The sequence below is a fragment of the Camelus bactrianus genome, chromosome 2, assembly GCF_048773025.1.
Source record: "Camelus bactrianus isolate YW-2024 breed Bactrian camel chromosome 2, ASM4877302v1, whole genome shotgun sequence".
In the NCBI taxonomy this organism is placed as follows: domain Eukaryota; kingdom Metazoa; phylum Chordata; class Mammalia; order Artiodactyla; family Camelidae; genus Camelus; species Camelus bactrianus.
Genome location: NC_133540.1, coordinates 35,428,894 through 35,456,829, shown reverse-complemented (window position 1 = coordinate 35,456,829; position 27,936 = coordinate 35,428,894). Strand labels below are relative to the sequence as shown.

The following is a 27,936-nucleotide window of genomic DNA, read 5'->3' as shown; positions in this document are numbered from 1 at the left end:
CTCCACATAAAATGGTTGTGATATGTAAGTAAAATAATGCAAACAAAACACTTGGAAAGAATGATGTTAAGCAACTTCTTCCCCATTGTTCTTGCACCACTGTTTCATATTAGTCTGGTTCTGAAAAACCTCTCTCTCCTTCAAAACGCTAAGTTCATGCCACCAGAATTTATGCAGTTATGTTACAAAAGACACATTTTACCTATGGGATAGATGAATGCATTTAGTTATATGCTTTATTATAAGAAATTATAAGATACATTGAGAAATTCATTCCTTTTTCTTTTAACAACAGTAAATAAGGCAAAGTGTTAGGCGTCATAGAGCTTACATTCTAGTTGTGAAGACAGGCAATCTATCTATTTATAAAATTGTGCTTAGGGGGTCTCTCTACCAACCAAAAACCTTCAGAAATAGCCTTGCCATTTACCTAAGACGTGGATTAGATCATGAGGCTTGGGAAAAGTGGTATTACATCCTCTGTTTATAATTGCGAGCATGTGAATATTTCGTATTGACAGACTGCCAAGTGAAACAGAGGAGTTCTCTTTTTCATTCATTCCCTGAGCTGGCGAATTATGAATATGAAGTAAGGGAACTGCCTTCTGATACTATTTCTGTATCTCAAGGAAGCAAGAGAAAAACCTCTGACCTTTGGGAACACAATGAATTTAAAGAAAACCAGTCCTCTAAGCATCCACCCTGAAAAGTGCACTCTTACCTACATACCCCAGAGAGGAGCTACACTCTTAACTGAAGTAATCACCATGTCTCCCTCTTGAAAATCACAGAACTATTCTTGGACTATGGAAGAGTCCAATTGTGCAAAGAGCTATAGAGGAAGCTACAAAGGCCTTTAGATTGGACCCTGTAAGTAGAGATATTTTTCCCTGAGTGCAATTGGAACATCAAATAAGCACTTTTTAAGTACATAGGATGCTGGCAGTTGTGGAATCTGCTGCTGCATGCTCCTGTCTTTGAATTATTTATAATCACTTTAATAAAGTGAGTCAGTTTGAACTCACGAAGATACTTTATTCTTTCTTGCCAGTCCCTACTAAATTCACTCTGTGCAATAGTCTTTCCTGCTCCAGATTAAAACTCATATAAATTCCATAGCTTTCCCAATGACTCCTGAATGATAAAAATCTCTCTCTCTCTCTTTTTCTCTTTTTCTAGGTACTAAAAGTCCCTTCAGGGTAGTTACCACAACCAACAAGTCTTTGCTCAAATGTTATCTTCCTTGAGCATCTTATTTACAATTTCAAGTCTCTCTTCCACCCCAGCATTCCATATTGTCCTTTGTGCTGTTTGTTTTCTGCCTTCTGATAAATAATTTACTAGTTTTGTTTTCTGTCTTCTTTCACTAGTAAGTTCCTTGAGGGCAAAGATTTTGTTTTTCCTTTTCTTTTTCTGTGTGTATGTGTGTGCGCACTAAAAAGGTGGTGAGCACATTGAAGACACTCACTTAAGGCATACTTGTCGGGAGGAGGGTATCGCTCAGTGGTAGAGTGAGTGCTTAGCATGCACAAGGTCCTGGGTTCAATCTCCAGTGCCTAAAAAAAAAAAAAAAAAAAAAAAAAGCACATTACTGGAAGACAGTGTGAATATCAGAAGTCCTCATTCTTGTCTATTTGAATTAAAGCTTTCTCCTCTCCCAGTGTGGGCTTACTGTAAGCAGGACACACTCCCTCACTTCCCCTGACTAACCAGCTGCTTCTTGCGGCTGGAAGAGACAGGATGTGGAGTAAGAGAATACAACATGACTTGTGGTTGTAATTTGTCATCAGGGACTATTTCAGAGTGATTGTGACAGATGCATGACTTGCTAATACTTCCCTTTGTGGGGTGATTTTGTGGGTTCTTGGGAGACTCTGCCTAGCTCAGACCCTCTCACCTCCTTGACTGAGGTGATGCCTGGACCAGCAGACAGATGGTGACATTACTGAGCTTCTGCAGCCGAATGTTTTATTTGCTTTTGCTCCATTCAGATCTTCAGCTGATTGGATGAGGCTTACCCACATTGGAAAGGGCAATCCAATGGACTCAGACAACTGATTTAAATGTTAATCTCCTCAAGGACACCCTTAGCAAAACGTCCAATAATGTTTGACCAGATATTTGGGTACCCCAAGGCCCAGTGAAGTTGATATATAAAATTGACCATCATAATGCTTTTATATATTTATTTTCTATTTACTAGAGTAGATTCTCTGAATTTTTGTGATTCCCACTAAAGATCTTGACTGATATAAGTACCAGTTTTATTTTAATTTTTCTACTTTCATCTTAATAATACAAGTATATTGCTATGTATTTTTCTCTAAAAAGAGCTTTCGATATGTCCAATAGATTTTTTTTTATTGTAAATCGATTTTTGTAATACCATTCCTCCTTTACAGTTTTTTTGATAATTTGTCTTTTTTAGGCTTAAATGCTTCTTTGATTCAACCACTACCTCAAAGTTAATTTTCTAATTTTAATGTACTAAAAGTTTCCCCCTAAAGTTTATATCCTCAGGATTAGAGAATTGGTCTGTAAGATTCATACTTTTTAAAATTTAAAATATTGTTTCTCAGTTGGTACACAGAATTTTTAGAAGTTCAGTGAACATACACAAAATATTTTTAGTCAAGCTATTTAAAGTTCTATCTATCTCTAGCAAATTTGAGAGTTATTACTTATTTCTTATTTATAAAATCTGTTCTAATTTTAAATAAATGTTTTGAAATCTTCTATTATTTTTAGTAAGTCCCCTTTGCTTTTTTAATAATTTCAATTTTATATTTGTGTAGGATTAATTCAGATTTATGCTTTTTTGTTGTTGTTGTTCAGAAAATTTGCTTTTCATAGTTACTTAATTTCCCTCTCTGTTTTGGTAAGTAAATATAACCTTAAACTGTTCCATGTATGACATAAATATAGTCACTCCTGTTTCTTTTGTGGTTGCAACTATATTTGAATAATATCTCTTTTACCATCTCTAATTTAAACTCAGACTTAATACTTTGTCCTCTATAAACGGCATAATATTTTTTCAAAATGTAAATATTACAGTCTGCCCTATTAAAAGGAAATACTTGCTTTAACTAATTTACTTGATTTTATTCCTTTCGTTTTACTTGTATGTATCATTTATTTTACTTTATTAATTTCGTTTTCCTTTATTTCCAATAGTTCCATCAATTTACTTCTTTCTTTTGTCCTCATATATGTGAGAATTATGCTGCACTTTTCCATGCCATCAAAGTTTGTGTTTTTTCTGATATTCATACAAATTTCTCAAGTAACACATAAAAAGGCAAAACTAGTAATTTCACACAGGGTACTTTAACTTTCCCATTTTCCTTCCTCCTCCATCTCCTCACCCTCCTTTTTTCCTTCCCTACACACCCCAAAGCTTTGCTGAGTCAGCTTTGTACTTTGAAGTTCAGTCCGTTTTTAAAATTCTTTTGCAGTTTCTCACGTCTATTTTAAAACTACCTACTCAAACCATTTATATTTTGAATTTTGTTTTGATGATATTTAAACAAAAATACTTTATTGAATTTTCACAAAGGCAAAGGCCAGAGAAGTCAGTAAAGAGCTATGTCAAAAGCCTGGGATTCCTGCAGAATTCACAGAATCTGTGTAGACCAGAACATGAAGCTGAGACAGGTGCAGAGGGACAGCAGGGTGAGTTACAACAGCTGTCTCTAAGCTTACACTTCTTGTACGTTTCAACCCTGCTTCTCGAGGGGAAATGGGTGGAGTCTCTGATGGATCCTGGCCATGGGATATAAAGGCAGGAGCATGGATCTATAGCCATGTAGATTTGCACTCAGATTACTCCTATCACTTCTTATCGGGGGCTATCAGGCAATTACCAGCCTCCAGAGCTTCAGTTTCCTATTTGTGAAAAGGAAATAACAATAACCACCCCTCAGGATAGCTATGAAAACCTAGAAGACCACAGACCTCCGAGGTGGGTATAATTAAGCACTCCAGTGACATTTGGGTCTCTGTCTTTCCCCTCCCCAGAACTGTGTGCTGATTTGCCTTGAGACAGTCAAACTGATTTGAAATACAAACCTCACATCCCTCGTGCTGGGAAGAGGAGCAACTGAAAAATAACGTCTCTCCCCTCCAGCCAGGCGCGTCTGTTTCCATTTTTGTGTGCACTTTCCATCTTCGTCCACACACACATCCCGAGTTGGAAGTACCTTGAACTGGCAGGTTTGTGTCTTGCAAAAAACTTCTTTTAGCTTTGATACGCAGGTAGTTTTTGGCTTACCTCTCTCTTCCTAGTAAGAGATGTTTCTAAATCACTAAAGTTTTAGATTTGAACCCAACTACAAAGTAAAACAAAACTCAAGATAGCTGAGGGGAAAAATTAAATTTTGATTAATTCTGTATCTTAGAGTGTCTCTAGGCAATGCTAACCTCCTTACAAAATGGTTTATTGCCTAATACGGCAGCTTGGGAATTACATAAGGTTTCAGCTCAAAAGGACTTTTATAGGGCAACAGGCCTGCACTCCGCCTGCAGGCACAGGCTTCCAACATTGTGACTACCTAAGCCTCTCTAATGTTTTTTCTCCTCTTGGACCTTGGGTTTTGATTTTTTTTTCTGGACATGTATTATATAAAAGCTCATTTCGCAGATGTAATGCATCAAGGAGGCTTTGCTTAACTTCACCTAACAGGTTATCAGTGGAAACACTCTCTTTTTCTCCAACCGGAGGAAAGAAGTACTACATTTCAGCTAACCTTATAGCACTTGCATTGTAGATAAATACAAATCCTTTTTTTTTTTTTTTTAAAGCTTTGCAGCACACAGTCTTGTGTTAGAGTCACCTCCTCCAGCTGTTAGCTGTGTGACCTGGTCCTGGGTATGAAATTCAGATAACACCATATAAGGATACAGTCATCCTCAAGGCAGATAATCATTATCAGCATCACATGAAACTTTTTAAAAGTGCACATTTTCAGACTCCACCGCAGACCTATGGAGTTAGAAACCCCCAAGTCTGTGTTTTCAAAAGCCCTCCAGGTGATTGTGGTGTATGAGAAAGTTTGATTAGATTAGAGACAAGCAATCACATTTCTAAGATTTATTACAAAATAAATGAAAATTAAGCATAAAGCAACATATTGCAAGGCACATAGTAGGTGCTCCAAAGTGTTAGGTAGTAGCCTTGTTATTGAAAATCAGAGAGACCTTCCATGTCTTCTCTTATACATCCCAGGCTGGACCTTGCTGATGTAAGCCATCAAGACGGAAACTGTTAGCCATTATTTCACAAATTAGTGTATTAAGTGTCAAGCATACAGGCTATAAGAATCCAGGGATCTTTGTGAGGAAGAGAACAGAGTCTGAGTTAAGAATTCGAGTCACTACCAGAACTGCGTTCTCAAATTCTAGAATTAAAATTACCTGGCCACTCTGACTAGGAAGCCATCGAAGAAGTCATCAATTTCGGACATCAAAGAATGGTCCTTACCTCTTAGAAAATTGGTGTTCCTTCTGATAATGTAGAAAATAATTAAAAGACATTTTATGGTATGTTTCTGGGAGCAAATAAATGCTGTCCGCTCTCAGATGGCGCCATTTCTTATTGAAGGACTGGAGAAGCATTGGCCCATGAGCAGAGATAGCTTCCTGTCACCTCGATGCTGGTGATTTACTCTCAAACAGCTGGCTGAGGAGTTTGGGTCCTTAACCAGTCTCTTCCAGTCTCTCAAGCCCGATGGTGGTACAGGAATTAGTCTTTTGAACGTCACACTTCCTGACTTACCTAATACTGATTGTGGCGTGTTTTTGAGGGTGTAGACCCACCCGTCCCCGTCCTCCAACACTGGAGTTAGCCAACAGAAAACACAGACTAATAGACTTCATTTGTTTTTCCACCTCTGCTTTTCATTCTTGTGTGAACGAAAAATACTGCAAATCATATCAGTAAACAAAGAAGGCTGAAACCATCAAGTCGTCAGCGACTGCCGCCCCCCCTCCAGTGAAGACAAGCCTGCAGCCCAGCCTTGCAGCTACTCACAATGGTGCTCCCTGAGGGGACTCAGAATAATAAAGGACAGGATACTGGCCCTAGACAGCTAGGTGCTTGTCAGAAGAATGAATTCAGTGAGCCCAAATGTGTGCTTCCTCCCATACACAGAAAAGCACTAAATTCTTTAACTTGAGATGCCTGGTTTTCTTTAGATAACAAGTAATCTTTTATTACTCCAACTACCTGGTCTTTGTTGTAAAGCTCCTCTATATCCTACCTCCTCCCCTACCTCTTCGGAGCAGCCCCTCAGGGCGATCTAAGAGGCTGCCATCCCGGCTCGAGTCCTCCTGCCAAATAAAACATAACTCTTAACTTTTAGGCTGCACATTTATTTCAGTCGACATTTGTAGTCTTCAAGCTGGATATTTCCCTTTACAAAAGCATAGAGAAAAATCAACGGATGGACAAACCGTTGTTCTATTCGTGAAGGTTTTCAAGTCCTCTTAAGAAAATAGTACTTTCGTTCTACCAACCCTTCTTCTTCCAACTACCCCCTCCACCCCCTTTCCTCATATTCTCTGTCTCTGAGCGCCCCTGCTACAGGTTTAGAGGTTTCACAGTAAAGGAAGAAATTATACCCTTTCTGCCATTTAGGCATTCCCTCAATCTGGAGAAGCACAAGCATGAGACTTTCTTCATCACAAACCTGGGTGAGGAGGCAGCTTATATATCAAATAACGGGGGGGGGGGGGGATGTCGCAGAAGCTTGCTTTATTGGTAATTCAGATTTTGGCCATCTTTTCTTGTGGAAGAACACCTAGGGAAGAGAAAACATCATTGGTAATAAAGCCTGCTGTTTACAAAGAATCCTGCAGGGACCTCCCTGGGGGCCTTTCAGGAGTGAGTGATTTCTCAACTTTCTTACTTGTTTGAAGAGCAATCACTGGAGTCAGTTCCTACAAAAGGACCTTTAAAGATCAAAATGGCAGGTCCTTTCAGTATCCTGCTCCCATTTTGTCTGCCACTGGCCTTTATCTCACCAAAAATCTGACACTGATACACACACACCCACCGCCTGAGGCATCGCCTGCAGCTTCAGGGGTAAAAACTTGGTGGAGTTCCATTCTGATCTTAGCAAATTGTCTCTTGTGGAAACTAAACTATTCTGGGCTCCACTGCTTGTCAGGAAAGCTTAGTCTCCCTCTACTTAACAGCTTCCCTGAACCAACTGGATCTGACAGGTTTCACATAAAAGACAAGGACCAAACCCAGTCAGTGGACTCGACTGAAGCAAAGGAGGAACTGAGCAACTGCTGGGTTCAATTGTCTCCTTTCTGATACCACTTTTGTTATTCAGATGTGTCATTACTTATTGCCAAAGTATTTCAAGCGGACCTGGAGACCTGGAGATTAACCTCATCAGGGAAAAGGCTAAGAATTTGGTAAAACAATTAATTTAGAACTCAGTATTTCTCAAAAACTGTATTTTTCCAACGTTCATTCTTACTTCCCTTCCTTAGACCTCCATCATCTATTATTTGCCTGGCTTAGTGAAATGGTCTCTTAATCAATCTATGGGACACTTCCAGTGGCTCTCAAACTCAAGTGGGTACAAAATGTCATTTGAAGAGCAGAGTCCTGGATCTTATCCTCAGAAAGTTCATTCTTAACAGACACCAAGGAAATACTGATATAAGATCTCAAACTGAAACAGAGCAGGACCATGTACCCTCCCTGGTACAGATCCTTTCCATGGCCCCCATTTCCTATTAGTAGGAAATGGGCTTCCTTCAGCCTCCTTGACCTTCCCTGAGTTCCAAAGGGCAGATTCAAACAATTGCTAATCAGGGAAGGGAGGGGATGCAGACACAAGGGAGGAGCAGTCAGAAAACAATAGTGCAGCCTTGGGGCAAGGTCCTGGTTCCTCCTTGTAACAATGCATAACAATATGGTTGAGTTCTTCTGCTGGAACTAAGGCCCCTACCCAGGTGGATGGCACCTTCAGGCTAAGCACACATTCCTAGAACACCGCCCTGCCCCCTCAGCACTAACCAATCAGAAGAAAGTCTCATACACCCCACAGCCCTCACTCCAAATTTGCCTATAAAAACGTTTCCCCAAAAACCATCTGGAAGTTCAGGTTTTTCAAGCACAAGCCCCCCCCCCCTCCTTGCTTGGCCCTGCAATAAACCTTTCTCTGCTCCAAACTCTGACGGTTCTGTTTTTTGTTTTCATGCTTTGGGCACATGAACTTTTGTTTGGTAACAAAACTATATTCTGATAAAATTACTAATTCCACCCTTCTCTGTCCACTCTTTCTATGGTGCCAGAGTACGCATTCTATAGCACAAATCTGACCATGTCAGTCTCCAAATAAATAGTTGATAACGCCCCAATGCCTTTAAGAACAAAGCCCAGCCCTTAGCAAGCAATAGTATATATATATTTGTATATATATTTGTCTGATATTTTTCCAGAAAGTATTTAAAGCAAATTATAAATGATGATAGACTCCTGCAAAATAAAGAGACGACAGAGGTGTTTCTTTACAGAGAAACAACTAAGAAATATTCTTAATAAGCCTTCCTGTGTGGCAGGCCAAGGAAGAGAGAATTTTTATTCTCAAAAAGTGCTATTTGGTCTTCCCCGACACATAGATCTAATGAACAACCAGTTCCATAATTAACCTGGAACATTTGCAAAGTAGAACAGCCCTTGACTCTTTGTGGAAAGTACAGTTGTCTGCATTTTATGATGACAAAATGAAGCTTAAGAGAAGTGACTTAACTCAGCTAGTAAATGATAAAGCAGGAATCTAGCTGACTGCCAAGCCCATCTTTGTAACCTCCACACTAGACTCTTTTTCATAAAGACCATTCCTACCAACCCTGATTCCCATAGTATTAAGGTAGAACTTTAATAGGAGAAATCTATTTGGAAATTACTTATCCAGTCCATAACCAACTTCTCTCTGTAGTACCAATGACCAGAGAACTTTAGCGCCATGTATAAATTCTGCATAGTTTAGCTAGTAATCACTGTACTTATCCAATTGCTCCTACACATCTACCCTAGGCTCCAGTGTACCAAACCACGTTCCCCATGCTCTTTTCTGCTGTGTACATCAACCTGCCATTTATTCTACAGAGAATGCTCTCTCCATCCTAGTGCAATTGGCAGGCCCCTAGTCACCCTAGTTTCAATTCAGATATTTCATCTACTTTATTATGTGTGAGAAAATATACTTTATATAAATGTAAGATGATGACAAATTGAAATTATAACAGAGTAATCATGATTGAGGCATACAAAAATAGAGTTGGGCAGCCATTGAGAATCCAGTCTCAGATTCATCTCTGCACCACTTAGAACCTGAACTTTCTTTGAACTGTACCAGACCCAAGGACCATATTCAACAACACCTGCCAGCTGAAACCTTATAGTCTCAAGGTCTCCCCTTGCAACTTACAACCATTTCAGACCCCAACCAATTTTTACTTAAAAAGCACCCTTACTTCTTGCCAGCTCCTATTATAATTCTTGATAAACAACTCACGTAACTAACTGTAACCTTGTGGGTTTTGTCTTTATAAGCATCCCGTTTTGTAGTCTGGTGGAGCAGAATTCAAGTACTTCTTGAATCTGTGTCTCCTGGGCTGCAATTCTAACAAACCCCAAATAAACACCTTTCCTGCTAACTCAAGATGTAGGTATCTACCTTCAGGTACAATGCCAAGGGCAGGAAGTGGGACTTGCCTACGCCCTAAGAACAAGCTGTATTACTCATTTGTCTCTACTTGTCAATAAATGTTCCCACTTTCAACAGAATTCAGTCTAAGATTTGTTTTCATCACAACATATCACCTTGTAGGGTAGTAAAAGGAGAAAGATGGTTAAAGGCCTCACATAGCTCTAATCAATCAAAGGCTACTGGATATTTACCCAAAGAACCAAACTTCTCTGATGGGCTAGACTGAGGTGAGTTTGTAACATCATCTTGGTTGAACCCATCCGTGAGTATCCCAGAGGGTGCACTCTATTTCTACTCCAGTTTCTATCTTGTAATCCCATTAAATGAATAACTATAACTTATCTTACATTACAGCACTATTTCTTGGTCTTTTAACACTATAAACTATCAATGCCATGAAGATTTTCTTGAACTTAAAAAAAATAGATTTTTTAAAAACTTATGAATATAATGGTATATAATATTACATATGCTTTTCTAAGCCTCTGCAAGTAATTACTACTGCAAGTAATTACTACTCCCAAGAATTCTGTTTTACTCATTATGTTAGATATCTTTTGTCAAACTTTAGAATCCCTGCTAGACTTACACATGCACACACATACAAACACACACACGTTTCCTGAAAAATTTTGAGCATCTGTGACATATTCATGCATGCAGAGCAAGTAGCTAGAAATAGGTCTTACATATACAAGTTAAGCAATAAATATCTGTTCAAAGAATAAATGACAGAAATTACATGTGAGCCTGAATTTTGTTTCATTGGACTCTTCCAGTCATTATCAAGGCACAAAGAGGAGATTTATATTACAGGCATTTTCAAAAGACTCAATGAACCAACTTATATAGGTTGGTTCCTTGAACCAGTTTGTCAATGAATCATCATTCTTGCCTTCCTTTGGTTTCCTTTGCAGCCAATTGGGATCTTGGCAAAATAGTTCATGTGTATTCTTCTTAGCCTAATTTCTGACTGTATTCATCTAAAATTTGCAATGCTGTGTTTTGGAACCCAAAACCCTAGCTAAAGCTGAGATTGACACCCTATTGCAATTTGGTTTTGCCAGACCATTTGTAAATGGTAATTGTTGTACAATCAGTAAGTTTGCCAGACGTATGTTATTCAGGTGACTAGGTCTAGTGCGGGCAATCAGCAAGTACATAAAAGTATCTGATGCCACAAGACTTGTAACTTAAAAGATGACGGTGAGTTTGAAGAAGGGGGAAGGAGAATAGTGGGCTGAAAGTAGGCTGTAGTATGTTAGTTGAATGATTAAAATCTTGAAATGTCTCAGATGAGCAACACCAGTGATGTCAGTCAGTCAAAGAATTTTTGTATATGCAGTGCTTTACAAGCTTAACTATTATGTTAAAAAGACCAGATGTTCCCATCCATCCTAGGAAATTGTTTCAGAACCTCAACAACCCAGACATTTTTTCACTTCTCAGGTGATTCCAAGATACAGCAATGGTTTCAACCAATACTGTTATTGAAATTGACCTAAATGCAAAACCATAGACATAGAGACAATCATATGGTGGTGGTGAGCATATACACTGAGCATATAAAATGGCTTTGCTATCATTCCTAAAGAGGTTGAAGTCTCTAAGTGTGTGTTATAACAGGAAGTAAATTTTAAACCCTATTAATGGTAAACTGTTTATATTAGCGCGTTTATCTGGTTTAGGATGATAAAAAGGAAAATGATTTAGTTTAGGATGCACAGAGGATACACACAAAATTTGAGTCAGATATCTCAAAGTGTACAAGAGCTTTCTTCCCCTTGTTCGGGGGATCGGGGCAACTTTTCTTCCAGACAGGCAGGTACAAGAGAAACCACAGCAGATGCAGTTTGCATTGAATAAGGATCACACAACGTCCTTAATCACCTCCTTTCCGTTTTACAGAGTAAGTGTAAATTATTGTCAGTTTCATCATTTGTAATTGGAGCCTGAAACAGATGCTAAAGGTTTAGTTTAAAATGATGTGTGTCTCTTATAACAACCTCCAATATGCTCTCCAAGGACTATTTACCTTCCACATTCCATAAACTCAGTATATAAGAAGTTTATTCTTAAAAGCATTTGAGGCAAATTAAACACAATGAATGCAACTTTCTTTAGAGGTAACACTTAGTGGAGTTATAACAGGGCTCACTGTGCCTCCTCTGAGTGGGCATTTGCCTTAATGACTTTGTTTAACAAGCTTTCATTTTCTTGCTTATGTGATTTAAAGTGCTCTTACAACTTGTCCTTAGGAGTTTTGCTACCAATATATGGCAACCACAATTCGGCTTTCTTTCTTACTCTCTCTTTCTCTTTTTCACAAAATTAGTATCTAAGAGAAAAATATTTATAGTTTCAATACCAAGGGAAAATGGTAAAACTCTTTTTCTACTTTTTTTATTATTGTTTTATTTTGAAATAATTATAGACTCACAGTAAGATTAAAAAGAAATAAAAAGAAGTGTCATGTACTCTTTACTCAGTTTCCCCCAATGGTAATGTCTTAACAACTATAACAAAACAAAGAAATTGACGTAGGTACAATTCACAAATGGTAAAATTCCTTAGAGTGTTGCGCGTGCTAAACATTCTCTTTTGTCTGAAAGTAGGAGTCAGAGATTAGAATCAGGAATCCATAATGTAAAAATTCCTTCATCTACACACAAGTTGATCACTTTAGCATGTGAGGTGTTCAGAGTGCAGGAGCCAGTCCTTAGGAATTGATGGTTGAGTAAGTGAATAAGTAAGTACACACAATGAATAGAGGGAGGAACATACCCACTTCATCCTCTGGATGAATCAGAGAACAACACATGCTTAGAAAACGTAACACTGTAAGATCCTTTGGGAAAAGGGAGCCAGAATCAAAATCAAGGAAGAAGATCAAAGAGAATTTTATCTCATCTGTAATGCTTTGGATTTTTACACAGCAATTATGTACATGTACTATTTGAGTAACTAAAAATAGATTTTACAACAAAGAGAAGACTAAAAAGAAATAGCATTTTAAAAAAATAAATAAAAAGAAGAAGTTCAGAGAGAACTTAGACTCTATCTGTAAATTACTAAATTCTAGTCTTAAATAACAAATAAGAGCATGAGAACCAGGACAATCTCAAGAATGAATCAACAAGAGACAGAACTCAACAAAATAAAATAAAGGGAATTTTTTAATGGAAAATCTAATTTTACTACAAAAATTAAACAATATACTGTATAACAGCAATTTTGATTCAAACACCAATTTTAAAACTTTTATTTAATTATTTTTATTCATTTATTCATTTTTGTACAATGGAACAAGTGCTTGACAGTCCGTCTGAGATACTTCATGGGTGCTTCAATGGCCTCTTAAACAGAATCAGCTCTTGGTCCTTGAAGTTTTTCTCAGAACATATGGTAGCTCTTTTCCTAAAAGTTACTGTATGCTGTTCAGAATACTGGTGGACTTTTCATTAATTTCTCAAGGTCTACATATACTTTTCAGACCATTGGTCAAGGTAAATATACTTCTGCCCTCCTTGCCTTTTGGGAAAAAAAATTGACTGACCAGATTATCTCCATAAATGGATAGCTTTATTATTTTATATTGAAATTATTCTTTGATAGTTTGTCCAAATGTATCCTACCATTAAGGAAAATATTTGCTCTGTTTTATTTAATAAAGCAACATTTACTGGAGAGAGATTGCAGTTGATTTATAGAAAGTAAGGAGTGTTATAGACTCAATTATGTGCCCCCCTAATTCATATGTTGACACTCTAACCCCCAATGTGACTGTATTGGGATATAGATAGGATATATACGAGGTAATTAAGGCTAAATGAGGCCATAAGGGTGGGACTGATAAGGATAGGATTGGTGACCTTATAAAAAGAGAAGGGCGAGAGATGTGCATATGCACAAAGAAGAGGTCACGAGAGCATAGAGGGAGAGGGCAGCCACTTACAAACCAAGAGAAGTATTAGAATAAAGGCTACTTGGCCAGCATCTTGATCTTGGACTTCTCAGCCTCCAGAACTCTGAGAAAAAAATTTCCATTGTTTAAGCCACTCAGTCTATGTTAGTTTATATGGCAGCTCAAGCAGACTAACACATGCAGGTTCTGTTGTTTCTGCAACTAGGGAAAAGGTATATCTGGTTTTGCCAATAACTCATTTCTCCACATGTAGTGGGTTGATGGTGACCACTCCTCTCCAAAGATATGTTCATACCCTAATCCCCAGAACCTGTAAATATTACCTAATATGACAAAAGAGAAAACAGTACCTTATATGGTCACGGGTGTGATTAAGTTAAGGATCTTGGATGGGGAGATTACCTGGGAATACCTGTTGGGTCCCAGATACAATCATAAGTGTCCTTACAAGAAAGAGGCAAGGGAAAAACATAGACAGAAGAGGAGAGGACAGTGTGAGCAGGGAGGCAGAGATTGGGGTGATGCAGTCATAGGTCAGGACACACAGTGAGCCACCAGGAGCTGGAAGAGGCAAAGAACTACCCTACAGCCTCTGGAGGGATTGAGGCTCCACCAAAAGCTTGAGTTTGGACGTCCATCCCCCCAAACTGTTAGATAATGAATTTCTGTTTTCAGCTCCCTGATTTGTGGTGATTTGTTGTAGTAGCCACAGGAAACTAGTCCACCCCACTTCAATTTGCTAATCCATCTTCCCATAGTCACTCCCTATGCCTTATGTCAAATTTGGAGGGGGAACATGGAAAACTCACAGGTTAAACATGTGTATGTGAGTGTAACAGTCACACACAGAGGCCTTAAAACATCTATGAAGTCTTTGTCAACTCTCCTTCATTTAGAAATTTGTTTCTACCATTCGAATGATGTACTGTTAGAGATATTCTCATTAAAATCAAGAATAAGACAAGGATTCCAGCTATAACTTCCATCTTTAATGTTTTTCTAAAATTCTTCTCAATACATGAAAATAAAATAAGAATAAAAAGTAAGAGGTTTACCTGTTACACAGGAGGAGGAAAATAATTGTATGCAAATGATATGATTTTTCCACTTAGAAGGTAAAATAGAACTTACTGAAAATTTCTAAAAGGGATGAGATTAAGAATAAATTTAAATGTATCAGCAGCTTTGTATCAGCAATAATCAATTAAAATCAAATCAAAAGTAATAATTAATCATGAACAAAAATATGAAATATTTAGGATAACCATTATGAGAACTATATAGCACACATGAACAAAAACTAAAACTTTACTGAGCACATAGAGAGAGTCACATACCACATGTCTTGATGTCAAGACAATATTTTAAAGAAATAGATTCCTTCCAAGGTAATGTTCTGGTTGATGGTAATTCTAATTAAATATGAGCTAGATTTACTTACACTTTAATACAATATCCATTTGAAAAAATAAATAAGCAAGAAAAGCTAACAGAAAAAGAGACCAGTCTTAGAAAGATTTAAAGTCAAAACTTTGTAATATGAATAAAAAGATCATCAGATCAGTAAAGCAACATAGCTCACCGTGTCACTCATTTTAATTTTGTTTGTGGTAAAGGAAATATCAACAACTGTTAGAGGACTAACTAGTCATCAAATTGTTGGGAATAATAGATGATTATTTAGAAAATTATAACATTTGATTTTTAGTTTATACCATATATCAAAATAAATTCTAAGTATATTGAAGTTTGTGTCAAAAATATTATAAAGTATACATAAAATTATACACAATTTATATGAACTTTCTTCTGACCCTTGAATAAAGAAGGACTTCTCAAACATAGAAATAAAACATCCTTGCTCATAATAACACTGATGACAAGAGAAGGCAATTTTAGGGCAATATTTATTACAAATATGATAGATACAGTTTTTCTTCTTAATTATGTAATGGAGATGTTATTTTTGTCCTTGTTAACTCCTATTTCCAATTGGTAGCACTTCACCTACATACTTACCCATGAGTCTTGAAGTCCTAGGGAGTAGAAGGGAGATATTCTTCAGAGAAAGGACATGTGCACCCCTTCTGGCCCATTGCATTATGGGAATAGCAAAGAAAGTTCAAGTTGAAAAGGAAGGTAGAATTGTGAATTGTTGATCATTTTCTCCCACCTTATCCCCTAATCCCTTGAGTCTACTTCTTGGAGAGCTAATTTTTAAACACTCAAGAAGTGAAGACCATGTGGAGAGAGACTTGTCTCTGCATATGCTGATAAGGACCCTGGAACTGCAATTCGCCAGGAGAAGACATACGAAGCTACTTCCATCATGATGCTGGAACAGTGGCTCAGAACTGCAATTCCAGAGTAAGAAAGACCCTCAGGAGGTGTTTCTGGCTCCCACTAGCCTGCGCACGTGCAGCAAGGGGCTCAGAGGTGCCCATGCACCTGTTGAGGGGGGCAGTGAGGCACTTGGATCTGGGTGAAGAGGCCACAGTGGACAAGGATTTGGAAACAAGAGCTAAATGGCCAGAACCAGAGACTCCTGTGAAGGGCGCCAGGACACGAGGCTCAAACTGCTAGTGGGACCCAGTCACTCTCAGCAGGCACCGGGTCAAAGAATCAACAGCCTCATTGCTTTCCAGTGGAGACTGGAGGATGCTGAGAAGTCAGGGCCAATCCAAAAACTCCATCCCTTCTGATGCTGTGAGATCATAAACGGTAGAGATGGTAGAGAACACAGATGGGAATACAACTTGTGAAGATCAGGGTATTGTAGGTGAAATAAGGGGCTTCTGATCTCCTTCTGGATCTGTAATGTGAACAAATGTCTGGCCTAATTACATGCTCTGCCTACCTGTGTATTTCTAAAGACAAAAGCATTTCTCTCCTGGCAAGTGAATAACTGAGGGTTAGGAGTGAGGGATAGACCCCTTGTGATGACCTTCTTCCTTCTTTACTGACCTATCTCCTCTTTTCCTCATATCTCTTGTCCAGGAGGGAAGATTCTTTCATTCTCTTTGCCATAGTCTCCTACGCTATGGCAACAAGGCTCCTGGATTAGCTATCATATAAAGGATGAAGATGGGAATTCTCTACAAATTCCATGGGAAAAAAAAAAAGCACTTGGTTCAACATCCTCTAGAGTATTTAACTGGGAGCCCTGGGGTATGATAAAAAACTAGAGCTCTTGGAGAATGAAAATAATTTAATTTACTAGCCTCTAAGTATTATCTCCATTAAAAACAGCTTTAAACAACTCTCGCCAACTGATAAAAATCTCCCCCTCCAAGAAAAATCAGAAAAACCTGAACAAGAAGTTCTCAGAAAAATAAGTAACATATTAAATAACATTTCAGTTCACAACTAATCAAAGACACATTTAAAAGCACAAAACCTCATTAAATTTGTAATTAGAAGAAGAGAGTTCCCGATGTTGAAGAAAAAAACTCTAAAAGTGTTATGTAATACTGCTGGCAATGATAATTTGTTCGAAATTTCTACAAAGCAATCTAGCAGTAAGTTTTTGTACTCTTTAAATTGTCTCCTTAGGTCATATGCTTGTTTGTTTTTATGATTAGAAAAGATAATAAATATGCTTTTAAACAAAGCTAAGGAACTCTCCCTGGCATCAGTCATTGTCGACCACAGTTTCCTATGTTGGGTTGGTGAATGTTCTACTGGGTTTTTCATATAGCCCTTGTCTGCATCCACCAGACACACCAGTAAACGATGGCAGGCAGCCGAAGTGGCAGGAGTGTTGTGCTAGGCGGTTAAGTTGCTCTAATTTTTCTGCTTCAACTGAAATTCTATGTAAATTGATTTCAAATGTGTGTAAATAGTCAAACACAAAACAAATCAAAGCCCTGAGTTAAAAATAAGAATAGTAAAATTACTTTTTTTTAAATTTAAAGTTAGCAAGTGAACCAATGGTAACAAATGGGCCAAATCTTTTCCTTAACGATATACTCATGTGTTGCACATATAAAAGCTCATGAAGTAAATTTTGTAAAAGAACCCAACAATAGCAGTGACATGAAAAATTATCAAAACAAAGATAAAATCCCAGCTTAAGGTGGCAAATCTTCAAGCAAATCGCTGTCACCTCTGACAAGTGACTTCCTAGGGACTGCGTTAGCATCATAGAAAAGCAAACAGACCTCCCTTCTTTTGTCAATTCCATGATGCCTTTTTTCCCTAGGGAACTGGTACAACGTTATCCTCACACAAATAAAGAATAAAGGACACAGAAGGATTGAACAGAGCTAAAAAATTACTGTCTTTTCATACGTTCAACCTTTTCCCATAAAAGTTGAGTTCCCCTCTCTCTCTCTTTTCTCTTTTTCTCTTGTATAATTAACATTGGGAAAATATGTTTTCCTTGGGCTATTATATGAAGCTGACGAAAAAAGTTCTATAAAAAGAGATGTACGTTTAACTGCTTTGTAAAATATGACCAAGAGAACTCTTGTTCCAAAGCTGGATTCTTTTAAGATAAATGAAGAAGTATTTTTTAATTTTCAGTTCTGTATTTTTCTATAAAACATTAAAATCATTGGTTCTCTAGCATAGGATTTTACTGAAGAAGAGTAAGACCAATCAAGTATTTTATTGTCAAACTTGAGAAATAGTTGCTCTGAATCCCTAATGAGCAGGATTATCGGCACAGGATGCTGGAGAGCTTGTCAGCACCTTTACTTTACAAGTGAGGGCTCAGAGGCTCAGAAAGCACAAACCACTCTTTGGAGATTACACAGCCAGTCAGTGCCAAGACAAGATCTTACTAGACCTGGTGACTATAGCTGCATTTGCATCACAATTTGCATGACAATTGCATCACTAGACTAGGGATATCTACTATGCGGCAAGGACAATGTCTTTCCATCAAGGTTTCGGATCACTGGACAATGATGTGCATGTTGCGCATGACTTAAAGTGGGTGTGGTGAAGGGCTGATTAAAGTGCATGTATAGTGTTTCAGGCCACATGCTCCTATCTGGTTTCTCCATTTATCTGTCCTACGACCACTGACTTGTCATGGTGCCCATTACTTGAAGAACCTGATGCTAGTTGCAACTTTATATCTCATACAAGCCTGTTGTGTAATTCTACAGAATGACATTTTTTGGGGAAAAAAAATTTCAAATGAACTTAAATATTTCTATGTCTTCTTCTCAGCATATATCACTTAACATCTATTATTACCTGAGCTAATACTTATAGGACTTAACTCAGTACCTGTTGAACACATATAAATCCAGCTGATTGTTGATAATATGCATTTATCTTATAACTCTGAATCTTCTTCCAATAGTCCTGGGACTTTGGAACCTTCCATGGTGTTTATAATCCAGACCAGGAAGTCTTTACAATATAACTCGTAAAATTCCAAGAAGATGGGAAGATTTTTTTACATTTTATTGCTATATCCCAAGCACCTACAGCAGTACCAGGCACAGCGTAGACTCTCAAAACATAATTCCAAATGAACCCATAAGTGAGTGTTAGCAGAGGAACCACTTAATAACGTAAACGGTGACTGTGGCTCTGCTGCTGGAAGCCCAGGCTCTCGGATCAAGTGGCTGCCTAGGCTGGTGAACTTACTACCTCAGGGCAAGAAATCTGATGAAAAGACACAGCTTGTAAGAGGTGTTTCCTGGTGTTAGGGGCATGTAGGAAGATGAGAAATGTCAGTAAGTATTTCTGTGATGTTGCTACAATTATGAGAATTTTTCAGAAGAATTCCTATTCCAGTCAAGATGACTTGTCTTATATTTGGGGCTGAATTTTTAATGGATACTATTTTAAGAAAAATTGAATACCATTGATCTCAAAACCAACAATACATTTGCTACAGGTTCATTGGCTTGAAACTCTTATGGATCTTGGACAATTTCTCTACTAGCTGGACTAATTTTTTCTTTTTCTTTTCTTTCCTTTCTTTGTTGTTTTTTTTTTTTTAAAGAAGGCCTCAGGGAACAGAGATATTATCTTTTAAAAAAATGGTATTTAACTTATCAATGTAAAAAAGATTATTTAGAAATTAAATTTAATGGGTAATAGTTCTTGATCCTTGCCTTAAGATAATTTAAAAAGTAATGACTAGATTTACTAAGCTAATTTGATATTCCTTGAGTTAATTAGAAGCCTTATTACAGATATTATTAAGAAGAAATTTCTAATTTCAATAAATGTTTCTAAGCACTAATTTTGATTTTGGCCAAAACCTCTGAGATTATAATGGTGAGAATGAGATCTGTGTCACGGATCTCTGTAAAAGACAATGTTGTATAGAGTAACGCTGCCCATGGAAAGATAACGTGGGCTACAGAAAGCATTCCATAGTTTAAAATTTTCTAGTAGTTACAGTAAAAGAAGACAAAATGACTTTTAACAATATATTTTATTTAATCCAATACCCAAAATATTATTCTCTCAACAGGCAATCAATATAAAAACTATTTGTCTCAATTTTCCCAGGCTGCTGTAACAAATATCACAGTCTGGTGGCTTGCCACCATGGACAGCACAGGTCAAGAGGCTGAAAGATTTTGGAGTCTGACAGTTCTGGATATAAATCCTGTTCAATCATTTACTAACCATGAGTTATTGGGGAAATTTAAACATTCCAAGTGCCAGTTCCAGCAACTATAAAAAGGGAATAGTCTATAACTCAAACATTTTTGTGGAGATTAGAAATAATATCTATAAAATATCTACTACAGGACTGGAAACTCAGGAGCTATTCCTTTCTGAAGAAGCTAAAGTTTCAATGTTTCAGGCATCATTTCTATTAAATGAAACTGCCATTACCATCATCACTTTTTACCTTTGAAATTGCAGAGAAATTCTCTTAGCTTAACTTTCTTCACCAAGAAGCTGATATTGCATTGATATGTGGAGTGAAGCTCTTGACTGTGGACCACCTGGAAGGTGACCTCATCAGCACACAGTAAGAGAGATAATACTATTGTCACTTACTGTTAAGTATGCATTTGTCATGAAGAAACTCACCTTCTTCATTATAGATCACAAGGAAAGTGACAGGTGATACATTCCTTTTGGGGGGTATTATCTTTATTAAAAAGTGCACAAGGCGCTGGTAAAATAATATAGTTCATTCTGGAATGTATTAAAACATTTCCACACTCTCTGAAAATTCATTTCCTCTTGTTCCAAGTCACATTCATACCTCAGTCATTTCAGTCTAGATATATAAGCCTGATCTCTTCCAGCCATCACTCTTTAAGAATATCCTTAAGGAGACCAACTCTGGCTTTCTCTGGAAAAAGAGGGTGAATGTACACTTCTAGAAATGGTGGGAGCAGACTCAGGAGAGAAAGAGGCTGCAGATTTACTTTGAAAACATAATGGCAAAAGAAAGAAAATTTTCTAGCCATACTTAAACACCAGTTGGCTTGGTCTATGTTATAGCATGCTAACACAATCAATAAAATTGAATATTTTATGATACTTTTCAAAGCTTGCAAAGTGTTCTTATGCTAGTAATCTCACTTAATCTGAAAAAATTATATAGTGAATTATGGTGAAACTTGGATGTTTGGTCTGCATTACCCAGAAATTTAGGTCTATATGAGGGGAAGTTTTTGTTTGTTTGTTTGTTTGTTTGTTTGTTTGTTGTTTCTGTGAGAATGCCAAGACAGATGACAGATTTTAGGAAACTCTACCATTGTCACATAATGATAATTCCAAGGAAAATAGATGTTTAAGTGGATTGTGATCAGACTCAGCCTAAGGAAACTTAATGTCAAAAACCTCGGTTTGCAAATGAGGCATCACTTTCTGGACGCTGCATTGAAGCTTGATCTTCGGGACTTTATCGTAGGAGAAAACAGAATGATAGAATCATAGAATGAGTTAGAAGTCTGAGCTATCCCATCTTCTTCAGTATATAGATTAGATCCAGAGAAATGGAGTAATTGATCCACAAACAAAGTGACAGCTAGGGACAGGGGACAGTGTGAACCCAAGTGGTCTGACTCTTACCCTAGGATTCCTTTCATGGCAGGAAGTTGCCTCTGTTAGAGCTCAGAGAAGGTCACCCCCAAAGATGTCAAAGTAGCATATTGATTATTTTATATTAAAGTTACTTAAGAAATAGCCAGTGCAAGAACAGCACTTTGACCCTCCTTTGTCCCTGGAAAGCAGGACATAAATCTCCCATGTGAAAATACCCTCCCTGCACCAGAGGGGTACAGAGATATCCTCATTGCCAGAGACAGGGAATTCAGGGCCCAGAAGGTTGTGTAAACAAACTCTGCTTAGATTCTTCACTAACTAAGCACCCAAACCTAAGTTTCCTTGTCTTGTCAATTCCTTACAAATGTATTGTTTCTTTGTCTAAAATAATTGTATAAAAGCTGCCTGCCTTGGTCACCACTTAGGTCTTATATCTATGAGACCTCCATACATACAAAATTAAATTTGTTTTTTTTCTGTTAATCTTTCTTATGTCAATTCAACTATTAGATCAGCCCCCCCCAAACCCTACAGCATATGGGGAAATTTTCCCTTCCCCAGCATCTCTAAGGACAATGATATACAGGCTGGGGAGGGAGATAGTTTAGTAGAGTAAGATGGATATTTCTTGACATTTTTATCCCTTTAGCTGAATGTATTCACATACAATGAAGTCAAGAAAATAATTAAATTATACTTTATTCTCAAGTACTAGAAAGCTTCAAACTGAGCTATGGAAATTATGGGTATTTGAGGGGAGAGAGGTGTGATTTATTCAAACGATTATTTCAGTGCTGGGCTTTATTTTGACTAGAGATGCCATTGTAATACTTTCAATCTGACTTTCATGTTCAGTTGTTTTGCTATTCATGGATCACGGGCAGAGGAAGACAAGTTGTTACTATCGAAGCATCTCGAGGAAATTCTTCTGGGCAATTAGGCAACCATTTCCTCCCTCATGAATTGCTGCAAAGCCATAGTGCTTAGCAAATGGATTAGAGGAACACTGGTTAAGAAAATAAACAGCTGGCATTCTGGATGTCTCACGAGAAACATGTCCTCTCCGTATGGTTACTTCACTCTGGGACTCACAGATTTACCAGCGCCTCAGGAAGAGGTTGCAGAAGCCACCTCCCACCTTGCTCTGAAATGAAGATACTGCTCTGTCTGGCTTCAGGGACCTTCATGCTCTTGTCCCTCTGCCGGGGGTCCCATTGTGCTTCCTGTGAACAGGGGTCACCCCAAGTTATAGAAAGTTTATTTTTTCCAAAGCAAATGACAAGTTAACATAGAAACATTTCAATGCCTTAAAGCTAAGAAATGGAGTAAATTTAAAACAAAAATGAACATGCATATATGCTTAAAAGTACAAAAGGGAAAAGTTATATAGAGAAAACTGTTATTCAACTCTTAAGGCTGACAGAATGAAATGGAAGATTAAGTCTGATGTCAGTAGGGGCTTTTTATTCTGCTGATAGCAAAATCAAGGCAGACATGAGTAGTCAAAGTAAAACAAATGCCCAGAGGTCAACCAGCATTGTACGTCTTCACTAAGAAAATTAATGAGGTGGAAAACATTTAGATTTCTGAAGAAATACTCTTCTTAGTTTTCATAAAAGAGACAGCACTCAACAAATTTCAATTTTCTTGTGAAATGGCATTGTCTCTATGAGCAGCTATTTCTTTGATTATTGTTGACAATCTTTCTCAACCTATATTCTGTATGATATACTTCTTCACTAATGCTTATTTGATCCCTCTCTAGGCTGTCTGGGTCATCTGCCAATCATATGCTCTTTAGCAGAATCAGAGTTGGTCAAAATTAGATTTTGTCGATACAATATCCCTCCATGGCATTGTCTTTTTAAGCTGTAAGACTGGATCACTAAGCTTCCTTGTTGATTTAGCCCTTTCCAAGATTCTGGGGCTCTTCTCGCCTGTAGAGAAAGAGGAAATCTAAGAATATCAAAGTCAAGAGCTCTTTAGGGCCAGTACCAAGTCTCTCTGATTCTTTGTCTAATTCTAGCTCCTGAGTGTGGCAGACTGGCTAAGCCCTCGCCAAAGCCCTGTTCCCTCCTCCTGGACACACAGCTAGATCACATGCCCCATTATCCCTGGCTGTGTCCCACTTCCCAGCTAGCACTGGCCACACCACCGAGTTAAAGTGTGATCCGAGTTACGTGTGTCACTTGCATCCTTGGCCCATGAAAGTCTCTTACTCACGATCCCTTCATTCAGTCCCTCTTCCTTTGCCTGCTGTGTGCAGATGGGCATGACAACCTTGAAATCCTCATGATAAAACTGACAGAGTCTGAAGATGGAAAGAGTATCTGCTTCTGAATCATTGCTTGAAGGAGAGACACTCATCAATCAGAAACATTCATTTAAAACTTAAGTGAAAAATAAAGTTTCATAATGAAAAACCACTAACATTGGTGCTTTATATATTAGAGTGTCTGTAGTTGCCTTATATAAAACTCTGACATACTTACTCCTGCAATAAATTCCAGTCCTAATAGCAAGGTCCTTGCCTTGCCCCTGTTTATTGGTCCTAAATCTCAGTTGCTCTTTGGGGCCCCCCTTCTTTCTCAGTTCTTCCAGAGAAACTGAGCAGTGAAACATTTTCATGGAACAGGTATTGGTCTGACAGCTCCCCGGTTCCAGGTATTACTGCCTCCTTGTGGTCATGTAAGCACTTTATGTTTTTAAGATTTTCCTGCTGTGAAAGAAATAGATTCTACGTTGTGCTTTAAAATTAAGCTGATATATATATATATATATATATCTAAAATAAATAAACAACAAGGTCTTACTGGAAAGCACAAGGAACTATATTCAATACCTTATAATAACCTATAATAAAAAAGAATAGGAAAAGGAAAAGTTATACATATATAACTGAATCACTATGCTGTACACCAGAAACTAACACAACATTGTAAATCGACTATACTTCAATAGAAAAAATTAAGCTGGCAGAATTATTTATTTATTTTAACTAACATTGAATTAAATCAATAATACATTAATTTCAGTGATACATTAAATTAAATAATCAGCATTTAAGCATCATACGATTGGTGAGATTTTAGCTTCCTAAGACAAGTGGTTACAAAATTAAGTGAACAAACATAATCTCTAATAAACATCCTAATAAATAAAGTTTCCTATAACAAACATTTGTGTTTCCAACATGACAGTTTGTGGCTAAGCCCCCGTGCCCATGTGCCAAGGCTCCTGGAGCTGGTAACCTGGCTGGTTCCCCCTGCATTGGATCTGGCTGGCCCTGCAAAAGCTATAGACTGCGGCAGAAACGATGCTTCACGACTTCCAAGTTGAGGTCATAAGATGCCTTACAGGGTCTGCCTTGTTTTCCTGAAACACTAATGCTGAGGGAAGCCAATCACAGAGTAAGAAGTCTATCAGTCTAACCCCCTTTTCTCTTATGTGAGGAAGCCTTCTCTGGACACGTGTAAGGGCCGCAGGGAGAAACAGAACTGATCTTGCCTTCTCAGCCGAGGTGCCAGATTTGTGAGTCATTTCGGTCTATCCAGCCCCACGCGCCATTAACTGAATCCAACCCCTGCCGCCCTCTGACTGCAACCAAGTAACAAATGCGAGGCAGGAACTGCCCAACTGAGCCCAGCCAATGCAAAGAATCATGAGAAATAATAATAAATTTTTAAGCCACTGAGTTTTGAGGTGGTTTGTTAACACAGAAGTAAATAACTGGAACACAGGACAATGGTTCTTTTAAAATATGAAAGCAAACTCACAAATATAACACAGTTCTTTCCCCTTCCCAGTGCATGCTGTTTTTATTCCTTCTCTCTATATGGGTTCAGAGTAAATTGGAAAAAAAAAAAAAAAAAGCAGCAAGGAGGCCAGCCAGTATATCACCTTCATTATTCATAAAGGCTAAGGTGGAGGTTGTGTGGGAACCAAATGAATTTCATAATACTGAACAGCTAAATCGTTAGAATAATCTACCTTTTCATAGGTAACTGGGCTGGGGCAACCATCTCCACCTGGAGGGGAGTTCCTGTCTAAGATTCCCAGCACAGAAAACAGAGGCTAACTTGTGGGTATGTTTGCTTCCAAGAGGAAAAAAAGGCGGTTTGTTCTTCCCAAATTACTAGTCAGGTAAGTCACTTACCTCATCTAGGGTGAGGTCAGCAAAAGGACAAAGAGATTCCAAGAGTTGCACCAATTTACTCCCTCCACGTGGAAGGACATACTAGAGGGGAGGAAAGGATTTCCCTCTATCAGTGAACAGATTTGACAAAAACTGGCTGTTAAATAAGCCGGGACATAAACTGAAATTTTTGACATAAAAGTCTGTAAATATTTTCTCGTCTCCATTTTTCCTTTTAAGCAGAATAATGGCTAATTCAGTGCTTCACACTCTCAAAAATCACTTGTGACAATATCTTCACTGAAATTTTCTAAGTAAGTACCTTAGAAACTTGTGCCTATGATTTTATTTATAATTTTATCCAATGCAACACCCAAGATCTGGGGCTCATAATTTTGATTTCTTCATTGCTCATCACCAACTGCAAACAAGGTATAATAAATGCAAATAATAAAGTTACAAGGGCTTCTGAATATTCCAAAGTTCTTACCATCTTAGATCAGTTTTATAACTCCAGTGCACTTGACTTCCATATTATAAACACAACTTCGAAAAGTTCAAAGAGACGGGGAAAATAAAAGAATCCAGGGTTCCATTTAGGCTAGAACAGAGAATATACCTTAGTGGCACCGTAACTGAGTGGAAGATAAGATAGTAGGAGCAACTTTTCTTGGAAAATTAGATTTTCCCAGGGCTAATGAGAATGTAAAATTTAACTAGATTTAAATTTAACTAGAAATAATTTACTAGAATAATTTAAGAAATTGAGACTTGCATATTTACTTCCTAGATTGTAAGCTTTAAAAAAATTATGTGAAAATAAAAATTTTATCATTGATCACTGATCCAAACGCAAATTATACATTACCCAATAAAAAGTATTCATTGCCTTTGTGGAGGAAGAAAGATGAAAATGAAAAGAGGTATTGCAGGGGTGCCCACAGCCTTGAAGAGAGAACCGGGACAGTTTCCATTTTACATATGCCCACAATTATTATGCATTTAAAGGAAGGATGCTGTCTCTGCTGTCAGACCTTTCGTATGGCAATTTTGTCCTTGATTTTCATCCGTGTCACAGATTTGATTGGCTCTTTACATTAACAAGCAAACTTCTTTCAGGCTATAGATTTATTTAACACAGTGTAGGTTTATTTAACTTCCCATAGCTGTATTTTATTTAACATTATAGTTACACTTCATCACAGAAATGACTGCTCTGATAGTTCTCTTACTCTCTCATGGCCAACAGGAAATGTAATATTACCGACATGGATTGAAGTTAGAAAGAATAGTTAAGGACCAACTACTTACAGCTTGAATATAACTTTTACTGCTCCCAGGCTAAGCGTAAAAACTGATCAGTGAAAGCTTCTAGGGTAGTATTTAAAAAAAAAAAAAAGACTGAGTTGTGTTGCTTGAATAGCTCTGGGATCTGGGAGCAGGGATGAGAATGACCTTCTAGACCTTGGTACCATCATGGGCCAGATTATATGGGAATAAATGTCTTAGAAGTGGTGAGATGAACAAATCAAACCATTGCCATATACAGACACCATTGAACAGTAGCCCCAGTCTTTGGGCAATGAACCTTGGAGGAAACACAGAGTTATTGCAAAAAGTCCATGAATTCTCACGTGTACTAAACATTTTCTGTGTGCTAAATAATTAAAATCAGACATGCATGCATTTTATTTAAAAAAAAATGTAGCTTCTTACTTGGTTAGTAAATACATTTATACTTTTTTACAGCTTTTAAAATTTATAATATTTTTTATACTATGCTTTTTCCCAATCAAGGAGTTCCAAAATCCAGCTGACAGATGAGAATCCGTGAAACTCTTTAAAAGTGAGGCAGGAAAAACAGTCTCCATACTTAAAAGTATTTACAGCTGTCTTTGTAACTTTTAGCACGCTGTTTACCCTCTTTCATATCCATAGGACAGGTTAACACTCTATGCAACAAAGCACACTTTTCCTGAGAGGGAGGATCAATCATGGCTTAGCAACATTAAGCTGGAAATGAAGCCCTGAAGGTGGAAAACTTATCTTTACAATTCCAGGCCAACAGGGAACCAACCTGTGAGATTTCACTTGAGTCTGTAGGAAGGAGGTGTGTCTGTCTGGGACCATCTATAGATAGAGGGGGAAAAAGATGCATTGAG

General features: G+C 37.7%; 1 long non-coding RNA gene across 1 annotated transcript; it reads right to left on the bottom strand.

Annotated features, from left to right (window-relative positions):
• Nucleotides 1-194: 194 nt before the first annotated feature.
• On the bottom strand, nucleotides 195-27,572 carry LOC141579757 (uncharacterized). The gene is made up of 4 exons (XR_012511699.1): nucleotides 26,265-27,572; nucleotides 25,796-25,876; nucleotides 4,072-6,800; nucleotides 195-1,556 (listed from the first exon to the last, which is right to left on the bottom strand). It is a non-coding gene; the product is annotated as an uncharacterized LOC141579757 (long non-coding RNA).
• Between the last annotated feature and the right edge of the window lie 364 nt (nucleotides 27,573-27,936).